The 27,996-nt window shown below is 36.9% G+C and overlaps 1 long non-coding RNA gene across 1 annotated transcript; it reads left to right on the forward strand.

The window, feature by feature from the left end:
• The first annotated feature begins 2,541 nt into the window (after positions 1–2,541).
• On the forward strand, positions 2,542–27,740 carry Gm33791. Its single transcript, XR_388575.2, has 6 exons — positions 2,542–2,587; positions 5,064–5,332; positions 6,922–7,022; positions 7,593–7,711; positions 9,454–9,552; positions 27,404–27,740. It is a non-coding gene; the product is annotated as a predicted gene, 33791 (long non-coding RNA).
• Positions 27,741–27,996: the final 256 nt, after the last annotated feature.

Below are 27,996 nucleotides of genomic sequence, written 5' to 3' on the forward strand. Positions count from 1 at the left end.
TTTCTTATAGAACCCAAGACTCCAAGCCCAGGGATGGCACCACCCACAAGGGGCCCTCCCAGCTTGATCCCTAATTGAGAAAATGCCTTGCAGCTGGATCTTCTGGAGGCATTTCCTCAAGGGAGGCTCCTTTCTCTGTGACAACTCCAGCCTGTGTCAAGTTGACACACAAAACCAGCCAGTACAGAGGGAGTTCCATGAGGAAAAAAATAAACAAATGGCCTCATTGTTATGATGTTCCTTTATATTTCTCAAACTGTTCATCTACCTTTGTATTTATTTTCTTAACCTCTTTGAGTTGGGAATAATGCACACTCTTATACCACCTTCCAGGGGACACCAAGTTAAGTGCCTGCCTTGAGCCCAATTATACTGTCTTCCGAATAGGATCCCAGTTTCTCTCACAAAGACATGGAATCTCAGAGGGATAGCAGCTGCAGAAGCAGCTGTAACGCTGAATAGAACCTTAAGTAAATAGCCTAGAAGGCCAGTGAACAATGAATTATAATAAACCAACTGTAATTAGTAATAAAAGCCTTAAAATAACTGTACTCATGAGATAGGACTGGTCACATCCTTGCTGTGCTCTAGAAATAATAGAATCATTTTTTCTTCACCCATTGTAACTACAATGGTAATTAAAAGCTGATTTAAGATCAAAGGTAACCTCAAGGTTATAAATACAAGTAGCTGGCTCAGAAAGTGTAAGTAGCTAGTTCATATTCACATATTCACTTTTTAAAAGTGGAAAGGAGCCTTTGGAATCTATTTTTAAAACAAGCCTAGTTTTAAAAAAATTGCTAAGTAAAGCAAATTGCTCAATCAATACGGGATTTTTCTAAGTATCTAAAAGAACTTATGGAAGGGGAGACACAAGTAATCATGTGTGGGAAAAGCTATTTATTTATGTGTATTTATCAATACAGAACTGTTTTAATGGTGGACATAATTTGTAAGACGTAAAATAAACTTAAAATTTGTAGTGAATTATTGCAACTCAATTTACTTGAGTTGAACACCCAACGGATTCTACCAACACTAATAAAATCCTTAAAAACAAAAACCTGTATTCACAAGATAGGACTTTCATAGCCTTGTTGTATTCTAGAAATAAAAGAATAAAGTTATGAGGGGATTCAATTTGTTTTATTTCTCATCTAATATAACTATAAAGGTTTCTAACAAGAGCTAGAAAGTTTCTGGGTCTTACTAAAGTCGCACCTGTTGCTCTGTAGTACAAGTACCTATTTATTAATTTAACTATTCAGCCTTTTCACAATTCTTTATAATCGTAGATTAAAATGTTTATATATTGGAAAAACCATCATGCCTATATTCCAATACAGAAAAGCAACACAGAGAATGTACTCCCATCATTGAGACAATGTTAGAAGGTTGCATTTTCTACTCAATTTGATGCTTAAGGATGGAGGTCAAAAGAAATGAATAGGGCATCTCTAAGGAAAACACTATGTTCCCTAATAGCTGATATTGGGAATAGGACAGTCAGGATGTAGAGGAAAAACTGTCCTTGCAGAGGATGCAATCCAGACTGATGAACATAAACCGTATAATGACATGGTTGTACGTAGTGTAAGAATACTTCGTGCTATGAAGGGGAAACTGGAGTGAGGATGGGAGGTACTGAAAAGAGAGTAGTAGAATTCAGATACTGAAGGAAAGGTGCAGACAGAGCCAGAGTCTAAAGGTCTGAACAGAGGAGGTTATTAAGGAAAGCTTAAAGATGGCCATTTCCAAAGGAGCTCTGTAAGGGAGGGAAGATTATAAGTGGTGAGACCCAGCAAAAATTCTTTGGCTAAAAACTGCATGACATATACAAGTATATTACAAAATAGCATATAAAACCATTTTGAAAATAGTTATCTTTTCAGCTTACAGACATGCCAGGAATATGACACAAATATTACCTTCTCACCAAAGTGGATGTTAAACAGCCTCTCCCAGGAGGAGATATAGCTTTCAACATCTTCATACAGGCTACACCAGGAAGGAACAGCACATTTTTAGACCATGTTATGGAGAATTTATATTCTTTCCCAGGCTAGGTATCATTCTGAATCGAATAGCTCAAAGCATGAGAGGCAAGCAAGAATCATTACAAGATTAATTCTCTTGTTATATGTTGGACTCCTCCCAATGGCTAAAACTTTTCTTTCATCTTGGAGGTAGCCCCAAACAAGACAAAAATGGTCACTTGTTCCATTAATTTATATATTAAGCTCAAAAGTGGCCACATTACAGTGATGAGATAAATAAGCAAAACCAGCATATAGCAAGAAATGCTTTCCTAGATAATACAAATGAAGAGATAGCAGAGTAATTTATTTATGAATCAGAAAAGCTAGTTTGGATTTGGTCATACATGAGTTGAGATATAGACAAATTTATTTTGGTAAACACTGGTAATGAAGTCAGACCCAGAGATACTAAGTTAAGGACAAGACTAAAATAAGTACATGGAGGGAGAGGGAGGAGGGAGGAGGGAGGAGGGAGAGGCTGGTTTGGCAGTTGGTGTCAAGTATGAGAGCAGTGTATCATGGTCCTGGACAGTTAGACAGCAGCAAGGGTATGATGTATAAAGAGTTTCAATTATTTTGAAACCAATAAAGAGTGAAGGAGGCAGGGAAGAGAGAACCACCTTTGGATAAATGCTTAATAAATGTAATTTTGAATGATTGGTGGAAAGTAAGTTAGTTTTAGGCAAGTCTTAACATAGCCTTAACATGAATATAGATGCAGTATCTGTTGATGAAGGTCTTGGATGAAGAAAGCCATTCTGTATTAACTATGATGGAACAAAGAACTTTAATCAAGCAAATGTGTCAACAAAGCTACAGTGGTAATGTAAAAGTTGAAAGAAAAAGTCATGGGATAATAATTTTATCTAAGCAAAAATAGTGAATGAGTGAATGAAAAAATCTAGAAGAAATCAGTCAATCCCAAATATGAATTGAGACACTTGTGAATAACAATACCTTCATCATTTGTGTGTAGATTATGTAATACCCATCTTCAAACAAAAGCTAAATTTGAACTACTGTTTCCATTTTGAGCTTAGCTGACAGACAAGTACTTCTTATGTGGCCATATGTCTTTGGTTTTTTGTTGTTGTTGTTGTTTGTTTTCTTTTCTTTTTTTCTTAGATATTTTCTTTTTTTACATTTCAAATGTTATCCCCTTTCCTAGTTTCCCCTCCGAAAATCCCCTATCTCCTCCCTCCTCCCCCTGTTCCCCAACCCACCTACTCCCATTTCTGGTCCTGGCATTCCCCTATACTGGGGCATAGAACCTTCACAGGACCAAGGGCCTCTCCTCCCATTGATGACCAAATGGGCCATCCTCTGCTACAAATATAGCTAGAGCCACAAGTTCCACAATGTGTTTTCTTTGATTGGTGATATCATTCCAAGGTGCTCTGAAGGTACTGGCTAGTTCATATTGATGTTCCTTCTATGGGGCTTCAGTTCCCTTCAGCTCCCTGGGTACATTTGATGGAGCACAAGGTCCCCAATGAAGGAGCCATATGCCTTTGAAGGCAATGATCTCTATTACTAGAGTCAAAAATGTTGATGACTCAGCTTCTTTGTTCTTTGATTCCAACACTAAAGAAAACTCTGCTCCTGATTTCTCAGCTAGCTTCTAGGAGCAAACGCCAATTCATTAATTCATATCTTCTGTGACTATACTGTTTCCTTTCTTCCTTCCTTCCTTCCTTCCTTCCTTCCTTCCTTCCTTCCTTTCTTCCTTCCTTCCTCTCTCTGTCTTTTTCTCTGTCTCTCTCTCTTTTTCCTTTCTTTCTCTCTCTCTCTCTCTCTCTCTCTCTCTCTCTCTCTCTCTCTCTCTCTCTCTTTCTTTCTTTCTTTCTTTCTTTTTTCTTTCCATGTGCCCTAAGCCCTGTGGCCAGGATTTGACCTGGATGGCTTTTTTTTTTTTTTTTTTTTTTTAACCTTGTCCATTGAACCTTTCTATTTCTTACCTGGTGTTGTCTTGCTCCCACCTGTATTTTGATTTCTGACATAGGCTTTTTCTCGTTAGTAACAGCTACTGAGAACTCCAGTTAAAATAGAAAGGAGACCTTCTATCTCTTGCCACATTTGAGTTACCCTCCAAAGAGAAGTAGGATCAATATTCATTAACAGTCTTGTCATCAGAAAAGGAAAATCTATGTGAGATACATCTGGTTAAGAAAGCAAGATCAGGAAGCATTTGAGATTTTATTTTCTACTGCATTCTCTACATGGGATTGGTCCAACATTACATACATTCAGTATACTTGGGATATCTGGTTTAGACATGTTTATGTGTTTATTTCCCATTCTGAGTTAATCTTCATGAATAAGTTAATAAATGAGTTCTAACTTTAGTCCCACTTTCCAAACTGGAAAACCAGGACTTGATGTTTTCTAGCCTTGCCAAAATTTTACAGGTAGAAAAGATGATCAAGACAGGATTGAACTAAGGCTTGCATTATTGCAAAGCCTTCAGCATTGTGTGACCAGAGTGTCTTCCAAAACACTAAAACACTAATTCTTCTTGGCTAAATTATATGCTTTATTTATTATTGTACTTTAAAAAGGCTCAATTCATCATAATAGTAAAAAAAAAAAGATGCTTTAATAAAAAGACATTGTATGCATTGAAAATTACCTAAATTTTCAAAATTAAACCAGGCATTGATAATACCAGATTATTTAAACAAAAATATTTAAAATAGTCACAGTAACATTAATTTTCTTTATAGATGATTTTGGTATTGAGATAATATCAAACAGCAAGGTAGATATTCAAACTCTCACATCAATTCTTTATACTTTTGTAAATCCCAAGGCACATCACAATATATTCAATAGAATGTTAGTGTTATGGGTAATTTTTCTCATTCTTGAGAACATCCTTTCTTTCTTTTTTTTAAGCAAAAAAGAAGAGGAAATGCGTATTTCCAAACAAGATGCTGTAAAAAAAAAATTTAGGATATTGAAAATATTCTGCTTCAAGGTTGGAAATCTTGGTTTCTTTAATAATTCAAACCTCTGTCTTCCTAGGTGTGCCTCACAACTACAGCAAAAGTTAGGAAACGTGAGACTGCCTTCCCTAGGAAGTAAACTTCTTAGCATACCGATCAGAAGAGTTTCCTCTTTGTCTTCAATAGATCAATACCACTAAAGCTTCCAAAGCATCTATGCAACAGAGGGCTCCATTTCAGAATTCACCCATGGGTTGGCTTCAAACACACCGGTCAATACCTGCAGCTCATCAATTTCACAGGTCCTCTGACCATACCTTACATGGATCTAATATCAAGAGCTCTGTCGTAAGTTTTTTTCACATTAGATCAGTTTCCTTTGAGATTATATTTCAGGAAGTAAAATGCTCTTTGGGAACTATTTAGTTTTTTTGCTCAGCTTGTTCTTTTTCCTTCCATCTACTCTCATCCCTAAAAATCCATGAACTTGTCATTTTTAAAGTTGAAGTCTCAGGATTATCTAAAGTTTATTCTCTGTAGGGAAAAGCATATGAAAGCAAGATGAAAGGATTATATTGGAGAACACACACACAGAGACACATACGAATATAAGAGGGGGATCTTTAGAAGCCGTGCTGACAAAAGATAATCTTTTGTAGAAGAAATAAAATAAAAATAATTTAAATACTCATGAAATCCCAACAAAAGAGGCAGAAAAAGCCCATACAAAAAGCACAAAAGTTAGATATTTGCATCTGTTGACTTAAAGGGCAGAGGTTGATAATTAATTTTTTAAAAAAGATATTGTACATTACTTTTGGCTGCAAGATTCCTAATAGTTTTCAAAGTACTGTTCAATGTTGTCATATTGCCTTCTTAGGAGTTTAAAATCATTTAACATAATGTGTGATCTGTCTTGATGCTATGTCATGTTTCTGTTTTATAGGAGAAAACTGTAAACAAGGTCAGCTATGCAAAAAGCAAAACAAAGAGTTCTCAATATAGAAAAGGCGTCTGTGAAAATAGTAGACTGTCAAGTCTCAAAGAAGCACATAATTAATTATAGTTTGGAACTCTTCCAATATCAAATTCACCAAATGCTTAACACTTAGGCTGAAGCAGGCTGAGTGACAGGAAGAAGCCTTGGGGTAACAGTTGCCAGCTTGGAGACAGGCAGCCTCATTACAGTGGACCAGGCTGCCCCCCTGTATGGGCCTTTCCTCCTCTAGAACAATACATAGAGCAAAGGGAATGAGATAGTACCATGGAATCTCTCATAGGAATACCTGGCATTATAAGACACAGAGTGATATATATATATTGTGCTAAAGTAAAAAAGAAAAACAGACAAACCAACCCACAGTGTAAAATGTGGATTATATGAAAGAGAAACTAGAAGTCATTGAGTCTCAGTAAGAGATTTTATATCCAGGGTTTCTTGTGTATATTAGTCTAATCCAGTAGTTTTTTTTTTTTTTAATGTGATAATTAGTTCATAAGATTAGCTCCTTCATTAAAGTAACTTTCTTCAATCACTTCAATGTCAAGCAAGTGAAGGTTACAATGGATATATGAGGATAGGATGCTCCGGGTCAGCAGCAGTTTCTAACACAGAGATGGAATCACGGAGTGAAGAAAATTATTGCTAGTGGTGAAAGAGAATCGGGAGGGATCCAGATAACTAACCTTGAGTAAAATGAGAGAGGAAGAGCTGTTTTTTTTTGGAAAAACAAAAAACAGAAAATAGCCAAACAAGCATTTTCTTTTCTATGTGTGTGAGTCCTCAGATAAGTTTGTCTCATAAGAACAAAAATTGGCCTTAAAAAGGTCATCCTTGATTTGGACATTCCATTATATGGTGTGTGATACAGCATGGGGGGTCGGCACATCACAGTAACAACTCTTTAGGTTTATAACGCCTAAGCTGTCCTTCACAGAGTTTACCTACAGAAGGGCTTCACCTGCGGCTGCACTCAGAACATCTCGCAGAGCCGTCTGGGTGCCATCCTTGAATCCGGAAGACAGAAAAAGGCATCAGGTAAAGCTATCAGCTTAAGATACAAAGGTAGCTCTGAGCATAAGTGATAGGCACTATCCACACACCGGAAAGATCTACCCACAGAACACAGGTTGCTGAGGACAGGGGTGGATTAGCAGGTTTATCTCAGAAGTGACAGGTTTCTGCATATCAGAAGCAGCGTGATAGAGTGGGTGACGGGAAAGCTTTATATGAATAAACCCAGAGCCCCATTCACTGGGAAAACTTGGTTTTCTTTTTTGATCTAAACCCAGAGCCCCATTCACTGGGAAAACTTGGTTTTCTTTTTTGATCTAAACCCAGTTTGGAAATCCTAGATTAACCCGACAGAGGCAGTTTTCCTTCAGTCTCAGTTGCTACTTCCTTGAGGGTTTGAGCAGATTTTGAAAAAGCAATGCCTCTCACCAGAGCCATTAACAAACGTGACAAGGCAGAGAAGAGGAAACCTTTAGAAACTAAACAAAAGCTAAAAATCCCAAAAATTAACTACATCTGCTTTGAACAGTTTTTTTACAAGCTATTGATTGTCTTTGTGTGGGGTAAAAGTTTTCACTTCATCTTGTTGTTTAGAGAGACATCAGAGGAAGTCCTCTTTCATCAGAAGTGTGGGCTTAATTGAACTCTGCGAAATCTCCTGGAGGAGCCTCGAAATGAGACTCACACTCTATTAACCCTCTCCTCTCCTTGGAGTAAGCCTTTCTATTGGACTCAAAGTTCTGTGAGAATCTTAGAGAATTTACAACACACAACGTTATCTTTTGAACTTGGCGGATTTGCTTGGATCTTTTCAGCACAAGTCTGAAAGAACAAGAAATACATATGGGTCTTCTCCAAGCATGGGGTAGGGTTGGGGTGGACATAGGAGGGTGTGGGGGGTGAGCAGAGCCGAGGTGAATTACAGCATGTTCAGAACAACTCAATAATCCCTCCTCATCCCGGACTGCTCTGGGACTGTTCTCAGAGTTTTATCAGGCGATCAAATGAAAACTGTTAATTGTGATAATTAGAAAATATCTGCTTCAGAAAAATCTGTTGTCAGGGCTCCAAAATGCTTCTCTTTCGATTCGCTTTAGCGTTTCCGGAATCACAAGAGAAAGCAGAAATGTAAAGACAAACGTTTCAGCCTCCATTTCTTTTTCTTTTTTTTTTTTTTAATAAATTTTTTTTATTAGGTACTTATTTCATTTACATTTCCAATGCTATCCCAAAAGTCCCCCCACATGCTCCCCCACCCACTCCCCCACCCACCCACTCCCACTTCTTGGCCCTGGCGTTCCCCTGTACTGAGGCAGATAAAGTTTGCACGACTAATGGGCCTCCCTTTCCACTGATGGCCAACTAGGCCATCTTCTGATACATATGCAGCTAGAGACAGGGAGCTCTGGGGATACTGCTTAGTTCATATTTTTGTTCCACCTATAGGGTTGCAGATCCCTTTAGCTCCTTGGTTACTTTCTCTAGCTCCTCCATTGGGGGCCCTGTGATCCACCCAATAGCTGACTGTGAGCATCCACTTCTGTGTTTGCTATCAGCCTCCATTTCAAAAGAACCTGTAGCATCCACTACTTTTTAATTAACTAATTAATTGATTTGCATTCCAAATGCTGCCTCCCACCCTAGTCCGGCATACAGAGTCCCTCCCCTCACTAACCAACCATTCTTCTCTGAGAAGGTAGACCCTCCTCCCTTAACCCTGGCACATCAAGTCTCTGCACCATTAGACTCATACTCCCCAACTATCACCAGATAAGGCAGCCCTACTGGGGAACTGATTCCACAGTCAGTCTATAGCTATAGGGACAGCTCCAGCTTCAGTTAGTTGCTGGGGGACCTCTGTTCAGCCAGTGTATGTTCTTTGGTTTGTGACTCAGTCTCTCAGAGCTCAGGTTAATTGACCAACCACCAGTTTTTAATGACTATCACCTCCACAGAGTTTTGCATTTTGAGTCTAGCTTTTGAGAAGGGTCCTAAAATACACTGCATGAAATTCTCATTTCATGGATATGGTGGCTCCGTTAGCCTCTAATAATTTAAGAAATATAGCTATGCACACAAAGCCTGTACAGCTTAGGTTTCTCTCCTCCTTCTTAAAAAGCAATCATGAAGCTCGTTATGAACAGAACCTAATTAATATAACTAGTTTCATTATAATTATCAACCTCTTAGCACAAATTGTCTTCCTTGATGTACAGTCTGCATAGAATTACCTAAGTTGTAACTATGAAAAAAGATATTACTGGCCACCAGAGTTTACCAAATGTCACTATAAAGAAATACTAACCCCACTGGAGTGACAGCTTTCATTTACCATAAGATATTAAAACTCTGTCAATGTGATTTCCATCAAAAAGGTTTTCACTGAAATAATAAAAAATGAATGAAGGAAATCAAATGTAGTCATCTAGTTAAATATTCATTTTCTAATCTTTAGGGAGCTGTTTACTATACTTTGAACACCTGGCCTCTACTAGAACATTGTCTGATTTTAAACTTGTTATCATGCCACAGAGAATTCTAACACAGCTACCAGGTAAGGCCCATTTATTAAGGCAAAGTAACAAAGAATCCCCTTGATACTGAGAATGACAGAACAAACTTCTGGACCTAGGGGAAACAGTTGGGTATTTCTTCCAGTACCTGAGATGGAGTGAAGTTAAAGATTCAGATTTGAAGAAACCCTTTCTGAGATGTGGGGGCGACACACAAAATACGAAAAGGAAGGTACTCCTTCAGGAATCCATCCCAGGCAACTCAGCACTGGGGAAGTGTCCTAGGCTTTCCTGGAACCTCACCTCCATCCCAAGGAGGCACTGAGGTGAGAAGCTAGAAAGAATTCCAGGAAGAAACAAGTAGAGAGGTGGAAGAAACCAGAAAGAAGCAGAACATTGATAAATCAAGGAATCCAATCTAGGAGGTGAGGGACATAGTTCCACAGCCCAACGAGTTCCTCTGAGGCCACACAGAAAGTCAACAGTTTGGCAAGCCAGAGCTTTACATCTTTAATCAAACCACAGACTTGTCATATTAACTGATTGTAATTCTTTACTAATACATTTAAAGTTACCATAAAAGTAATTGGTTGTATCATATTTTTACACTTGCCTGTGTGTGATTGTGTGCTGTCTAATTTCTCCCACTCTCTCACTTTCATCTGCCTCAGACACTCTGAGTCCCCTGAGTCCCCATTTTTCCCTCCCATATATTACCTTCTTACTTCTGTGTCCTATGGATTTCATCAGCCTTGGGTTTCTACCTCCACTACAATCTCTCTCTTCTCTCTTGATTCTCTATTTTCATGAGCTCCCCACACACATATACATAAACATATGCACACAGACATATACACATACATATTCACAAATACACACATACAGAATTAGATAGATAGATAGATAGATATTCATCTACCCACCAACTGACATACAGAAGTTTAAATCTAGATTCAGCATATGAGAATAAATACAGTTCTTTTCAAAATTGGAGTTCTTTCACATAAGAGAACAATATCGGATTTTATCCACTCTTCATATATCACGAGATTTTTGTTTTGTTTGTTTGTTTCTTTGCAGAGGAACAAAATTCTATTTTGTGTATATGCTACATTTTTTAAATTAATTCTTAAATATGTGGTTACATTAGCTGGAAATTTTAAACAAGTTAATTTCTATGTAGCATAGATTCTTCATTTACTGAATAAGAGTGATGGAAAGAATATTAATAACAAAATCAGACTTATCACAGCTACACTGTGGTACTTCCTATGTTGCAAGCATTCTGAACTGACATTATCTAGTGTTTACTAAAAATAAAGTTCAGATAATGGTGCATTAAAGGATATATCAGAATAATATATCTCTATGTATAATTTTAAACACCAGTTTTATCAGAATGACATTGATAGAGAACATAATGATAATGTCAGGCACCAAATAACCCACAAAGTACTCAGCAAATGCATGGACTTCAAGGGAGAATTGCCACTGTAATGGTGGATTTTAAATAATTTCTGAATGTTCTTTTAATGCAAGTAAGATTTAATAAGCTTCCTATTTGAGTCATCTTAATTTATTGGTTCATAATATTCTGGATGCCACTTGTTAACATTAAGAGAAGAGCCATAAGAGCCAATAAACACCATCTCCAATTACTCACAAAGGGCACAGCTAAATCCTAGGCAGGAAGGTCCCAAGGATTTTGTTTTCTATGAATCAGAGAGATTTATTTTTAAATCAGTATTATGTTTTCTTTTTTTATTAGGTATTTTCCTTATTTATATTTCAAATGCTATCCTGAAAGTTCCCTATACCTCCCCCCACCCTGCTCCCCTACCCACCCACTCCCCCTTCTTGACCCTGGTGTTCCACTGTACTGGGCCATATAAAGTTTGCAAAACCAAGGGGCCTCTCTTCCTAATGATGGCCGATGAGGCCATCTTCTGCTACATATGCAGCTAGAGACATGAGCTCTGGGGGTACTGGTTAGTTCATATTGTTGTTCTACCTATAGGCTTCCAGACCCCTTCAGCTCCTTGGGTACTTTCTCTAGCTCCTCCATTGGGAGCCCTATGTTCTATCCAATAGATGACTGTGAGCATCCACTTCAGTATTTGCCAGGCACTGGCATAGTACTACTCATCTTTTAAAAACAATGAATCTATGAAATTCTTGGTCAAATGGATGTATCTAGAGGACATCATCCTTAGTGAGGTAACCCAATCACAAAAGAAGTCACTTGATATGTACTCACTGATAAATTACTCACAAAGGGCACAGACCTTTTAGTTTAGTTTAGCCCAGAAACTTAGAATACCCAAGATACAATTTGCAAAACACAGGAAAATCAAGAAGAAGGAAGACCAACGTGTGGATACTTCATTCCTCCTTAGAACAGGGAACAAAATACCTATGGAAGGAGTTACAGAGACAAAGTTTGAAACAAAGATGAGAGGATGGACCATCCAGAGACTATCCCACCTGGAGATCCATCCCATAATCAGCCACCAAACCCAGACACTATCGCATATGCCAGCAAGATTTCGCTGAAAGGACCCTGATATAGCTGTCCCAGTGAATCTTTTAACATTAAAGAACACTGTATCCTCAGAGTATGAAGGATAGGTATGAAGAATGGAGGATGGGAGGGACCGGAGGATGGAGATCTCCATGACAACACAGATGACATGCTAAGAAGCATCGAGTGGCAGCAGTTGTCATACTGTCAGCAGGTGCACTCTTGCAAGTAGCAAATCTAACTTCCAGGGGCAGAGTTGAGAAGTGAAAATAAAATAGACCATTCCCATCCTATGAGCAAGACAGCTGTCTGGATAGAGTCAACAAATTTCTCAGGAGTTTGGGAGGTGACAAATAGAAACCAAGTTGTTTTCGTATCATTAGTACATGTTCCACAGACAGCTCAGTTCAAGGTAATACTTTAGGATAAACAAGCATTCTAGATCTTAGAGATGAGTGTTTAGCTGGATGCTGCCTAGAAGACTTACCTTTCCATTTACCTTCCACTAGATTTATTAAAAGAGCTGATGCATGTGCCCATTCAAAAGAAAAACTTAGAGTCATGAGATGTGTTTTTTATATAGATAAGCCAGGGATATCCACAAATTAAACAAACTTCACAGCAGGCACTCAATGAGTTAAAGACATTATCTTAGATGGTGTTAGAGCTGATGAATGGAGAGCCTAGATTCTTGTATTGAAGTTATAATTTGGTCTATGGAATTGAGGCAAGTAAGAAAGGCCTCCTTTGGGCCATGCCTATGTATCCAATGACAATAAAGGAGAAAATACCACTATTCATTTTGTCTTAACTAGTCTCAATGTAAGACACATTATTTATCTAAGTATATTTGTAGTAGGCTATCTATAACTAGGCTTTTCTTTAAGTGAAAATCATATATCAGTTATAGAAGGGGTTTGGTATCATGGGATCATGATAATCATGAAGATCATAAGATAATCTTGAGATTTGAGCTATTGCAAAACTCATCTGTTTCATTATGGAAATGATTGTACCCATAGGCTTTCTATATTAACCCTAATATTAAAGCCTGGAAACACTTAATTCTAGTATATTATCTTGGTTCTATTTTCAATATAAAACCTAATCATCATGAAAGTGTGTTGCTGGTTGCTATGTAGTAAATTGTTCGACGAGAACTCTGAGTTTTCTATACTTTCTAGTACCATAGGGCAAGGCAGAGGGGGAACTGCCAAACAATCAAGAAGCAATGTAAGAGACAATCTAGTAATTTAAGTGCAATTATATTAAAGCATGCATCAGATATGCATATATTAGTGTGTGTATGTATATTTGTATATCTGATGCATATATTTATACACACACATACATTGTACATATGGGATATAAAATAAAATGAAGATTCATGTAGTTACGACTAACTTAATGACTTTGAATTTGATTCTCTCTCTCTCTCTGTATGTATGTATGTATATGTGTATGTGTGTGACTGATTGTGTTAGATTGATTCACTGAAGAGCTGATTGTGTTTTATCGCACTAAATTTTAGGCATGTAAAAAGAAGAGGAAAGTAAAAAAGGAAAAGAAAGAAAAGAAAAGGAAAGAAAAGGAAAGAAAAGAAAAGGAAAGAAAAGAAGAGAAAAATCCTGAAAAACAATAGTGGGAGAAATACAGTAACAGGGATGAGAAGGAAGAGGGAAAGAGCCACTGAAGGCAAAAGAAGGTGAAGAAAGGTTAAAATATGTGTTTTAAGGAGACTCTAAAACAAATTAACTTCTTGAAACAACATCATAGTTAAAATAATTTCTTGGTTTATTTGAAATGTCCTTTAACAAACTGAAAATTAACAGAAAATGTCAGAGGCAGTTAATAGCAGGATGCTCACTTTTATATTTTTCAGATTCTTAAAAGCTGAACTGGTATATACATATACACACATATATGCACGCGCGTGTGTGTGTGTGTGTGTGTGTGTCTGTGTGTGTGTCTGTGTGTATGATAGGCATCTTATGTATTTGAAATGTGGATAAAATTATGTGGCATTGGTGTTTGCTGGTCAATATTAACCAGCAGAACAAAATAAGCATTTGTCGAATTATGTTTCCTTCTTCATTTATGTTTGGAAAACATATATGTATATCAGAGTAGGTTAGCAGCATCTTCTGTTTTCCACAACTCTTTTATCATTTCCATATTCTCTATAGTGCACTTTACTATTACATACAATGAATTTCCCTATAAGATCTCTAAGACTGCTATTTAAGTTGCTCTATGGAGGGTAAGTCTAGGTAAACATGAGAGCTATGCATGCTGTTATTATAGACCAGACACAAAATCATTTTTGAAATTAGGGGACTTTTTTTCAGTGCTCATGCAATTTATTGTTTTATCAAAAGCACTTGAAATAATAATTTCTTTGACTTATGTTAGTATTATTTGTGTAATACACACATGACAGTGTGTTTGTATTTTTTGGTTTGAGGGATTTTTTTTCCAATAACGGGAATATTTTCAATTGTTAAAGAAAAAAAAAACAATAATAATAATAAAAAAACTACACCATGGCCTTTCTTGCTTTTCTCCTGATAAGATAATGTAAGGAAAAAAGCCAGATAATCTAAACAATAGTTAACACCTTTAGCATCTGTTGGGAAGCAAAAATGAAGACTAATGTTCTCCTAGATAGCTCATTCAATGTTTATCTTGATGACTAGAAAACAAGCAACCGAACAGCCATTGAACTGAATTACAATAAAATATACGTTTTTCAGAGAGAACAGCACAAAATCAGTTTTCATTTGGCATGCTAAGTATGCTATATTTGAACAGAATGTTACATATTCATTTCATTCATCATTTAAAGGCAGATAATCAGGAAGTCATTACGTGGCCTGCATTGGGCAGCTATTCGATTAACGTATAATTGAGCACTCTGTAATTCAGCCAAAGCTGACAGGCTGGGAATGCATAATAGCCATCCTAGGTATTTGAAGTGTAGAGAAAATTATGGGGCAAGTGGTGGTGGCTGGTGAATACTGGCTACCAAAATAGAAGACAGTACCTGAAAAAACACACATTTGTTGACTTATATTCCCTCCATTAAAAAAAATAAACATCTTAGTCCTCTCATTTTACAAACCAGCCATGTATAAACTTTTATATCTTACATGGAAAATCATCCTTGCTTCATCTGATGATTTGACCTGACATTGTGGGATGCCATAGCATTGCTATATAATATCCCAGACAGATCCCATATTCAGTATCACGAAGGTGGCAATGCAAATAAGTCAAAAGTCCACTTGCCTCCAGTTCTGGAGTTGGAATTTATATTTAAGAGTTAGGGGAATAACATGGATTATTCAACCAACATTTGGAACTGACTTGTCCTTCAAAGGCCCATGAGATTAAGGTTTATTCCCAGTTTAGGATGCTTTCCAGATATGGTAGGAGCTTCAAGAGCTTGGGCTTAATGGGAGGATAAGAGGATGGTAGGTGAGAGGAATTATGTCTAAAAAGAAGATCTGGAATGAAGGCTGTTGTTTTGTTTTCTAGTGATACCATAGAAGAATAGTTTTGTGCAGAGATCTCTCAATAAGGTCCTGTGAGAATGTGATGGGAGTCCCTATAATTTGCAGCTATGAGAAGCTGGGCTTGAGTAGGCCATGAGCAAACTAATTATTGAAATATGGGAATGGCCACTTGGAAACAGTAAGCAAAAGAGAGGAAATGTCCTCAAACCATTTAGGTATAGCCTTTATGATTTGTTCTATTGATAGGTGGAAATGAGAGTGTGTATGAGAATCGGCGTGAGTGCATTGCACTAGGGGTATCGAGAAGGGGCATCAAGAGCTGAGCAATTGACAATAGAAGCTGTAAAGATCACATGTTCCCAGTCATTTGGGAAACAGCTATATGTGACAAGCTAGATATTCATCATATGCATATTTTTAAAAACATGAGAACTTCAGGTCAAGAAGGCAAGGAGCACACCCAATAATTTATTAGAAAAATGTTCTCAATTTACACCAAGAGCCAAAGAGTAGGAGATACCTCATAAATGTGTTAGCAAAATAAAACATTTCTAGTGTTCAGTTCCTCTGCTCTCTGTCTCCATTCTCTCTAAGACCTCTCACTAAAGCTTTCATATCAATAAATTCTTCAACACAGAGTAGATGAAGAAATGATTTACTCTTAGTCAAATTATATTATTTTTATTCAACGGGATATGTGATCTAATCATTGAATAAACCGTGCGTCTGGTAACTTTATATGGCATAGCTATTTTGATCATAAAAATAAATCAAAATGGCATGGTGTCTGCCTAAATTTGCATGGAATAGCTAAGGAATGAGCAATCAAACTGGTTAAAATTTATATCAAAAGTGTGATTCTATTTTGCTATGATTATAAACTAGGTAGTTTCCACAAAGAACCAATTGCTCTAAGTATGTACCTTTATTTCTCTCAAATTTTCTAACTGTTGTCATTACTCTACAGAAGGGATTGTAGACAAGTTGGTATGACTCCTTACAATATCTCCTGTCTATTAATGTTGAGCGTCAATAACTGAGGGAGGTGGTAAGGTTAGAACATGTGCTCAATTTGATTTCATTTTGTATTGTTTTGTTTTGTTTTTGACTCCTGTACCATTTTCCATCTGTAACAGTTACCTTACAGATGGAATTGAGTACAGGAGGAAATGGTCAGAATTGTATACACTTAACTAATTATACATCTTTGACTATTGAAATAATATAAAATGTGTTCAGAATCTTCATTTGTTCATGTTGTGCCTAGAGCATTCTGCTGTTAATAATGTCCACCCTACACTAGGTAACTTAACATCATTTTAAAAATAACTTTCACCAAAATAAGTAAATAAATAAATAAACAACTTTATAATGCTCATGAAGAATTTTTTTGACATTGGTATTATACTTAAGAGTTCAAAAATATTTTATAAAAATACACAATTAACAGTCAGAAGCATAGTTTTTGCAAATATTATTTGTTATGGGTGATGAATTAAGTAATATATTTGGTTCTAGGACATCTCAAGGTTACGTATCAAGACAAATATCAAGAAAATACTATGTAGAGAAATATAGAATGTTTTCTGCCTAGCTGGTGATGTCATAAAATAATGTATCAAACATGATAGAAAATTATATCCCTGATTTTTAAGGTATATATTATGGACTCAATTCAACTCATACAAAACCAAATACTATACTGAAGCATTATTTCCCAGTATTTCGGAATATAATATAATTATCTGAAAAATACAATCAAATCAAGCTCGGGTAATGGGAATTCATTGAATCTGAATAGATGTGCTAAGAAAACAAAGGAATATGGATACAAAGACACAGTTTTTAATATTCTTGACAACAGGAAGAATGCATAAAAAACACATTAGGGAGGATCTGGTCAGTAATTAAAGAGATGTGTTCATAAATAAACAGAGCTGTATAATTGTGTTCAAAGCCAACAGCTCCAAGAATCAAAGGAGGATGGCTTCATTGAGTCATCAAAGAGAACATGGCCCCATCACCATTTTCATTCTGGTTTCTAATCTCCAAACCTTGGTCAGAAAACTTAAATCCACAGCCTTATGCAACTCAACCTCTGAAATGATGCCAGAGAAACAAAATAAACTAATCTATAGATTATAAACTAAACTATACACTATATGATTAATAATTAAAAAGAATGTGTCATACAGTAAATATGTGCATATAATACATGTGATATATATATGTATATATACATATATATACACATGTGTATAATACATGTGATACACACACACACACATATATATATACATATACATATATATATATACACATACACATACACATACACATACACATACACATACACATACACATACACATACACATATACATATATTTGGTTTTGGGATAAGGACATTTCAGGTTTAAGTACCAAAACAAATATCAAGAAAATACTATGTAAAGAAATATAGAGTATTCTCTGTCTAGTTGTTGACATGGTAAAATTGTATGCCAAAGAGTATTGAAAAATGTATCCCTGATTTTTCAGGTATTTGTTATGGACTCTACCCAAAACCAAATATAATATTAAAGCATTATTTCCCACTACTTGGGAACATACTCTTATTTGAAATAAATATATACAAAACATTTTTCCTTGAATATTCTGTGTAGCACATGGTATTCTTCCCCTGACTCTATGCAAAATATGATCTTCCTTTATATTTATGTAAGATAGACATTTTCTACAAGAATTTTCTCCATCCTATACTTTCTGAATATTGAGATCACAAGTGTTTTGTAATTTTTTTCTTTGTTTGAAACCATTCTTTGTTCCCATACTAATTACAGATTTAGAGTCAGGGCATATGCTCTGCAATTACAACATGTAAATGTAAATTCTGCAATGTAAATTTTGTAATTTTATAGAAAATAGGTCATTCCTTTGCACATAGTTGGTGACCGGTGATCTAAGAGTTGATTGAGACTATCTTATTGGAACAAGATCATATACTAGAGCCACGCACACTTAAATATTCTTGAGTCAGCTCCATATTCTATTATAATACATTAGCTTGCTGCTGTTTTTTGAAAAGACCCGACATTTTAATTAGCTTTGATTAACAGTGCAAAGAGCTGAAGGAAAACAGGATCCATATCTTTCTGGTTTTTTAGTCAATATGTGGGGATTTACATTCACTTCTCTAAGTTTTTCACAAATCTCCAGGAGGATTGGGCCCCAAGCAATGTATTCATTTGCAGCCATAATAAATGACTCAGGGGACTGAAATGGTGAAAGTCTGTCATATGAAGAGTTGTAGTGATTTGGCTACAATAGGAAAATGAATTCCACAATGCCAACTAGAGTATGTATAATGAATCCTTTGCTTCAGTTATTACATGAACAAAATGCCAAAGGTTTAGTTCTCACATAGAAATCAAAACTCTCTGGTAATATCATGTGGAAAGCAAAAATGTTGGGATGATTAAATCCAATAGTTATAAGTGTGAAACTGCTCAGGTTGATCTCAAACCTGAAGAACCGAGACAAAGCCTGCACACCTGTTGAAGAGTCCTTGTCATGCTAGATAAATTTGCTTTCTGCTGAGTCACACTTGCCCTTTGCACAATCCTTTCGTTTTTTATTAGATATATTCTTCATTTACATTTCAAATGCTATCCCCAAAGCCCCCTATACCCTCGCCCTTGCCCTGCTCCCCAACCCACCCACTCCTGCTTCCTGGCCCTTGGCATTCCCCTGTACTCAGGCATATAAACTTCACAAGACCAAGGGCCTCTCCTCCCATTGATGATGACTAGGCCATCCTCTAATACATATGCAACTAGAGACACAGCTCTGGGGGGTACTGTTTAGTTCATATTTTTTTCCTTTTATAGGGTTGCAGACCCCTTTAGGTCCTTGGGTACTTTCTCTAGCTCCTTCATTAGGGGCCCTGTGTTCCATCCAATAGATGACTGTGAGCATCCACTTCTGTATTTGCCAGGCACTGGCATAGCCTCACAAGAGACAGCTATATCAGGGTCCTGTTAGCAAAATCTTTCTGCCATATGCAATAGTGTCTGGGTTTGATGGTTGTTTATGGGATGGATCCCTGGGGCGGGGCAGTCTCTGGATGGTCCTTCCTTCCATCTCAGCCCTGAACTTTGTCTCTGTAACTCCTTCCATGGGTATTTTTTAGCCATTCTCAGAAGGAGCGAAGTATCCACACCTTGGTCTTCCTTCTTCTTGAGTTCAATGTGTTTTGCAAATTGTATCTTGGATATTCTAAATTTCTGGGCTCACATCTGCTTATCAGTGAGTGCATATCATGTGTGTTCTTTTGGATTAGGTTACCTCACTCAGGATGATATCCTCCAGATGCATCCATTTGCCTAAGAATTTCATGAATTCATTATTCTTAATTGCTGAGTAGTACTCCATTAATTAATAAATTATAATAGACAAATATTTGTGCCAAAAATCACTCCAGAATCAAATTAATTTGTGCTTAGTATGTAACCAGGTTGGATCTAAATGCAGTCATTCTATTATGACCAGAAACCTGGGAAACTCATACAGAGCATGAAGTAACTTAACTGTAGCTGAAGGTATTCTGTCACTGTCTGAGATGGCTCGCCTCTTAGTGGCTAAGTCTTGGGGTAAGATTCAGTTCAAAATATAAGCAGAGAGCTCCTGTTGTGGTTCCTAACATGGATTTTACCTTAGAGTTGTACTCCTGAAAATCAGTTCACAAATATAAACTGCCTTATTGCAGAATTACAGTGTAAGTTTACTTTACATCTTCAACATGTCTCTTCTGGAAATACTTCTTAATTGACAGGGAGTGTAGTTATAAAGATTACAGTGAAGATCTCTGAGTAAGAAGGGTTAATTTAAAAAAAATCCAAATTCCTCTGACCCTTCTTTTCTGAGGAGGCTCAACATTGTTCTCTAAGGAACAATGGAAAGCAAACCAAAAACCTACAATGAGCCCAATGAAGTGGTGACTTAGCAAGAAGATGGAGGATTTGATTATATCAACTCATCTCTACTTACTACCTTGTAAAAACTCTAGACCCAGCTCCCTTCAGGCTATGGATTAAGCAAACAAAGTTGAGCCTATGATAAGGGGCTTATACATAAAATAAATTATAGGTGGTGCATAAATTTAACTTAGTAGACCCCTGAGTATTGCACATAGGAAGGTATTCCAAACTGACAAAATACAGTTATACCTTGAGTGTGTTATACAAGTTAGATGTAAGTAGTTTTGTGTGTGATTGAATAACAGGAATGATTCAGTAGCTGCTTGTATGTGACAAGAGATCCCACAGCTACATTAGAATGACTTTTAAGAAGAAAGCAACCACAAGGGAGGAGTGAGGGACCTGGGAGGGAAAGGTAATGGGGAAGGCAGAGAAGGGAACATGCTTGGGTATTGGGTTGGGGGAAAAGACTGAAATCTCTGAGGGCCAACAGAAAGAAGGGAAATAGGCAACCTCGGGAGATAGGAGGTTGTGATGACCCTCCATAATGTACCGGAGACCTGGGAGGTAAGAGACTCTGAGGACTCAAAGGGAGAGACTTTAGATTAAATGCCCTGCAGTGGGGAGAGGCAACTTGTAGAGCCCAACTCCAGCAGAAACACGGGGCATCAAGTGAAGGATGGGGTTGCCATCCCACAGTCACAACTCTGACCCATAATTGTTCCTCTCTGAAAGAACTACAGAGATGGAAATGGAGAGAAGTCTGAGGAAAAGAAGGTCCATCGACAGGCTCAAAGTTGGATCCAGCTCAAGGGGAGGACCCAAGACCTGACACTATTACGCAGGCTATGGAGTGCTCACAAAGAGCAACAAGCAGCTGAAAGAGTCAGATGCAGATATTTGCACCCAAGCAATGGACAGAAGCTGCTTACTCCTGTGGTTGAATTAGGGGAAAGCTAGAAGAAGCTGAGGAGGAGGGCGACCCTGTAGGAGGACCAGCAGTCTCAATTAACCTGGACCCCTGAGATCTCTCAGATACTGGAACACCAACCAGGCAGCATACACCAGCTGATGATAATGAGGCCCCCAACACATATACAGCAGAGTACTGCTGGGTATGGGTTTAGTCAGAGAAGATGCACCTAACCCTCAAGAGACTTGAGGCCTCAGGGAGTTTGGTGGTCTGGTGGGGTGGGGTGAGGGGTGGGGACTGAGAGGGGGGCTGAGAGGAGGTATGGGATGTGGAACAGTCAGAGGGTGGGCCAGGAGGGGAATAAAATCTGGAGTTGAAAACAAACAAACAAACAAACAAAGAATTCTGGGATGGAATTTTTTTTTTCCTTTCATTTTCGGTAGATAAGTGAATCAAAATGTAACTGATATTGAAAGTTTAAAACCCTAAGCAAAACTTCACAGCTTCAGAATGGCAATTCTAATGGAGATGTAAGAGTTTGGGACTAGACAAGTTTTTGAGGAGTAATATAGCTGCATGATATTTCACTTCTGAGTTCCGTAAAATAATTCATACATACAACTTTAAGAAGAAGTCATGGAGTTGAGAAGGTTAAGGGGATAGAGTGGGCAGACCATAGGAGAAGCTGGGTCTGGGAGAATTTGTATTGGAATAGATGCAGATGAAACACTCATGTATGAAACTCTCAAAAAAAATAATTAAATATTAACAAAAGAGAATAAAAGCTTAACTGGTAAGAAATGTTTAAAATTAAAAATATATTTATTTTTATTTTTATTTAAACCAAAAACAGAGGAGACAGGGAAGCTGTTCAGTGTTCATCAATTGTTACAAGCTGCTTTTATGCCCTTCATAGTCATCTAGAATGTTCTTTATTCATCATGCTCAAGACTGCTCATCTGGAAACTAAGGGTCCACCTAGTACTTTTTAGTTGCTGATCACTGGCTGGAAGGCGATTCTGAAAATTCTATCAGTGAAGGGAAGTTCCTGATTTAGTGAGGCTAGTACAATGAAAACCATCACATGGTAAGCAGGATGATACTTAGTCTGAAAATGTTGCAACCTAAAGGAAGTACGATTTGTATCCAACTTCTTTTCAAAATGACAGTAGAAGAGGCTCTGTTTCCCTCAGCACAATATTGGTATACTATAATAATTCATTCATTTAAATCAGTATCCCAAGGAGGTAAGGATTGTTTATAGGCCAGGATTCCTGAACATTCAAATATAGGTCCACACAGATGAATGCCTGTCTGTACTGCTAACTATCTCCCAAGGTTAATACTTTTTATTTAGCTAGTTCCAACCATATAAGGACATGCCTCTCAACATTAGTCGACACAGTTAATTTCTTAGTGGGAATTATTTGCTTTTGATCTCGTGCATGGACAAGAAACTGCAGCCAATATTAAAAGGACAAATTTATGGTATTAATATTTTGTGTCAAAGTAAAGGAATTGATTTTATCATTTAGGAGACATGATGTAAAACAGAAGAATTCATTTCGATGTATGTATGCCTCATTGAAATATTGTGTAGTTTGGGAATAAAACTTAAACATAATAATATTCACAAATTGTATTTATGAAACATATATGCATTATTTAACTTCTTGTTAGGGTTCATCTAACAATTGAAGTAATTGAACAGAAATGAGATGTATTAAATTTATACATGTACTTTGAAAGTCTGATTTTGTTTAACGAAATTTTTACATGAGATTAAACAATAATCAAAGGATCCCTTTAAGGTAATCACTTGAATTTGTTAAACTTATAAATAGAATAATAACTTTCATATGCTGAATTAAAAACCTTAAGAATGAATTGGGTTTGTTAATTTGTTACGAGTGCATTGAATATTAATTCAAAGTAAGTTAACCCTGAAAATGTATTTCAGTACTCCAAAATCACTGGAATATACAAAAAATCAATTAATTGATAACCAGTCGTTTGTGGGGCTAACTGTATAATGCTTAGTATTTCCATATTATAAAGTTGTTTTAAACAAGCTAAGTATGTCAAATGGACCTCCAATAGACATTGAAAAAATACTTGGTTGTATTTAAATTACATGAAAATGATGGATGGAGTATTAGCATGCAACTTGGACTTTCCAAGGTTAATGTTGGCCCAGAAGCCACCTCTTTTTTCTTTATGTAAAATTTCTCATGTAAAAATAACTCTACTTGAAGAGGAATTGAACACTTACTCCTCAAATTCCAGCCTTGAAAAGAGCCTGGGACCTCATCAATTCTAATCCCTTCATTTTGTAACAAGGGAGTCAAACCTGAGAGATGTAAAATACCTCTGGGCACATTTCCCCACCGTGAAAAAAGTAAAGGCTCCTGACAGCCCTGTGACTTTTTATCTCTAATTGATAGAGCTTCCCATATCAGGTCTCTCAACATTGACCCTTGAGCCAGGTCATCATTTTAACCTCCAATTTGGTAAGGGGAATCGGGAGCTGAATGCCACATTATGCAGCGGTACCATCATTATAAGAACGAACCCAGCTGAGATCCTGGAGTTCCGTGCTTTCATAGGGCTCTGTTGCTTTCATTTCTCAACCCGGCACCTTCTGTTGCCACTAAGTATTCGCTTGGAGTTCTTTTAAAAGGAAAGTTTCACACGCTTCCCATGCCCTCTACTCTCTCAGAGAAGGAGTGACATTTGAGAATTCTGACAGTAAGACATCTCTGACTTCAATCACAGAGTGCAAAAATGAATATTTTCCACATGCATCTTTGAAGGTTGGTGCTCTTTTAGCATAGCCTTTCCGTTTTAGTGGAGGTGGACTGCAGGGGGATTGGATAGTAGGTCAAACAACACAACAGGATATTTAATAGTCAGTGCCCTGTGTAAGGAGAGGAAGAAGAGGCACCTGCTGAACCAAGCCAACAAAACTCCCATGGCGCTGGCAGAAACAAATGATCCCTAGATAGTCAGCACTTCCACAGGAGCCTTCTGTCCTAAACTGTGTAATCAAATTCTCTTCTCTCGCTGCCCTCAATGTTGTTCCCATAGTTTCTTTCACATTCCTACTGACCAGTGAATGCTGTATACTGGCTTCCACTCTGAATACATGCCTATTTACATAGGCATTTCAGCATAGACTATCTATGGTAATATAGTATATAATTCAACATAGAAAAATGAGAAATTAGAAATCAGAACATAGATGTTTAAGAAAATTAATGAGAAATAAAGAATTGATAAATGACCAACTCTTCTTGATTAATTCATAAGAGGAAGTTCTTTCTTGAGAGATGTTCAATATTATAATAGGTCCTCATTAAGTTTTACTTGTTGAAACTAGGATGGTTAAGTTTTGAGGCACACTAACATCCTCTGTGCTAGCAGCTAGCTTGTGGTTTCTTTCTTCATAAGCCCCAAACCCCTCCATGCTTTGAAGATTCTTGTCATCAACACGGCTCCTGCTTCCCATGCTCTGAGTTCACTTTTAGAGATCAGAGCACCATTTCTGTCACCCGTCTCTGTCCTTCAAGCACTTATTTGACGTGTATATTCCTAGAGATACTTCTCTGCTTTCATTCCGTCTTCCTATTTGAAGAATAATTTGGCTATATATGATTTTGTTTATTTTTTGTCATATTCTGTCTCTTCCTGATGATACTGCCTGTTTGCTGGCCTTCTACTCCAGATAAGAAGTTACCATCCCCAGACACTGTTACAAATGTTTCCCTATAGAAAATGGATCTTTGGCCCCTACTTAACTTTGCCTCCTTTACAAATGGTTTACAAATTGTTCCTTTACCTGTTTTGTTGTTGTTGTTGTTGTTTTGTGTTTTTGTTTGTTTCTTTTTCATAACATACTATATTATGACTTTGTGTATATTCAGCCGATCTCTCTAGGTGAATGTTTTCAAATATAACATTTTCATTGGATATTTGGGAATTTCAAATCATACACCCTGATAACACTCACTTTCCAGTCCTCCCAGGTCTATGCTCCATCCTGTGACTATGTTGGTGCCTGGAATCAATTGTAGAATGCTCCTTCTCATTTTCTTATTGTCTTTATTTATATCTAAGGTTCTAATTCCATGTATTTTAACCCTGTGATTGTTTTTCCCATGTGTCTGTCATAACATGACTTGTATTGTAACTAAATATTTATGTGGCAAACCTCACCTCCACTACCCCAGTAGATGTCCAAATTTGAAAGAAGAAACTTTGAAGAAGTTAAAATGAAGTCTTAAGTGTAGGCCAAATCAAATGACTGGTGTTCTTAGAAAACTTCGATGTAGCTACATTAGAGAACATCAGAAAGATCCTGTAGGGAGGAGTTACCTCCAAGCCTAAGACAAAGAAACAACCTTCCCAACAGATCAATTGTTGATTTTTAGCCTCCCATTTTAGAGAGATAAAGGAACCATGTTGTTGTTTAAGTTGCCTGTGCAGTACAATGCTGAGGTAGACCAGAAACCCTTACACTGCCTTTTTGTGTTTCAGTCTGGTCTTTTCTAGTGACCTACCTGTTATCTTATGTGTCTAGACTTTCCATTAATGTATGCCAGACGCCCTTCATTTTTCATTTTCTAGGCTTTCAATTATCTTCTCCATTGCAATAGTAGCCTCATTGTTGAAACTTCTCCCTTGCCAGTGTACATTTTTGTTCACCGAGTCCGCAAATCCTTCTATGGATTCTTCTAAATCATAACATTAGGTACTATAAAGCTTTTGTGTGGTTAACATACTATGTGGGCCTTTTCTGGATCTTTTCCCATTGAAGGTTTTCTTTGTTGACAAAACATTATTTATATTTTTTCACTTTACCTCTACTATAATTTCTGGCATGTTATTTATTTTGTACAAATGGATAGGAGAGATATAAGTTAATAATGACTTGGGAATATAGCCCATGGATATAGCACTTGGATAGCAAATTCAAGGTCATGGGTTCCATACCCAATATAGCACACATAAAATTATATTGTTTATATTTAAGTAAATGATATTTGCCTGAAACATCATGTGCCACTTCTTTAATGCCATAGTGAAGGGCCAAAGTTCAATCTCATCTTTAGTAGAACTAAGTCTAGAATTTGTTGTTGTTATTGTTTTAAGTATATATATCATTTTGTTTTGGATTTTAAATATGTTGATGATCAGTAGCAGTTGATACTCACTTTCTTCCATTCCACTCCCATTTTTCTTTACCTAAGAGAAGTTTTGTCCTTAATTTGATTTCTTGATGCAAGCCATATGCTTGCAGGATATCTGAGAGACTTCTGTGAAATCTCTCAGGTTCTTTGTCCAGTACTCATTTTGGGAATCCTCTGGCTTAAATTCACTGTGAAGCTGAGGATTCTAAGCAATTTCCTCTTAGCACCTTTGCTGGGCTCTCAGATTTTTCACTGACTTCCATTCTAAGAAGGCCTGTGCTTTTCATAGGGTACCTGCCTGTAGTCTTTACTCTTCAGAATTAAGTTAGTTTTAGGTACTATTTAGACAGGGCTTTTGGGTGGGCTTCTAACATTTTATGAGTCTATGGTTCATCTAGATAACAATATTTGTATATGATCATATTTTGAATCACTTGTTTTACTTTCTATATAAAGTATCAACCTCTGTTTATCATTAATTCTTAACAAAAAGAAAAAACAACTTAACTGTGATCTAAGAAAAAAAGTTTAGTCATATTTGATGCCTGAGAAAAGAGCCCACAGGTGCCAAAACATGAAGCACATATGAAAAAGGCCAGAAATTTCATCTTGGCTGAATTATTTGCTATAAGCAGGTGAATTTTGCAGATGAGTAGATGTTGTAGATATCTAATGAATTTGACAGCAGGGTGCTCTATCCTTCATTCTGAAGAACATTCTCTGCTTCTATTTACGGAACTTTCTCTTACCTAACCCAATTTTTTTTTTCTGACACAGACCTAGATGTGAAATCTCAGCCTAAGTAGCCATCATATCCCATATCCCAGTTAAAGGTGCAGTTATGAGACACACCCCAGACTGGATGGTGACCTGTGAGTTTGCATATGCTGAAAAGAATAGGAAATCAGCCAAATCCCTCTACCTATGGACCAAGGCTCGTCTGGAGACCAGTGAAGAGTCATGACCTGAAGACTAGGCTCAAGTCCCTTTCTCCTTGTTTCAAATGACTTCTGTTTTCAACTAACTAAACTTGGATATTATCTTAAAATCTTATATACTCCTAGGACATTTTGCTCTATCTGAAATAAAGTATGCAAGCTGCAATCATTCTATGGTAAGTTTTCAACCAGCTCATGACAAGCTTCCAAAGAATTCTTTCAGCTTATTATTTTAACCAATGTAAAAGTGATGAAAATAATCACATGAAGAAAATTATTTTACTGTTCTATGAACCACTTAATTTAATCATGCTATTGAAAGACCCTCAATACTTTCTGATTACCCTTATGTTATGGATGAGAAAGTCATGACATAAAAGGACATAATGACATTCCTTCAGCTATATAAATTATGCCAAATATTAGAAGCAT

Source organism: Mus musculus, chromosome 11, assembly GCF_000001635.26.
Source record: "Mus musculus strain C57BL/6J chromosome 11, GRCm38.p6 C57BL/6J".
Lineage (NCBI taxonomy): Eukaryota > Metazoa > Chordata > Mammalia > Rodentia > Muridae > Mus > Mus musculus.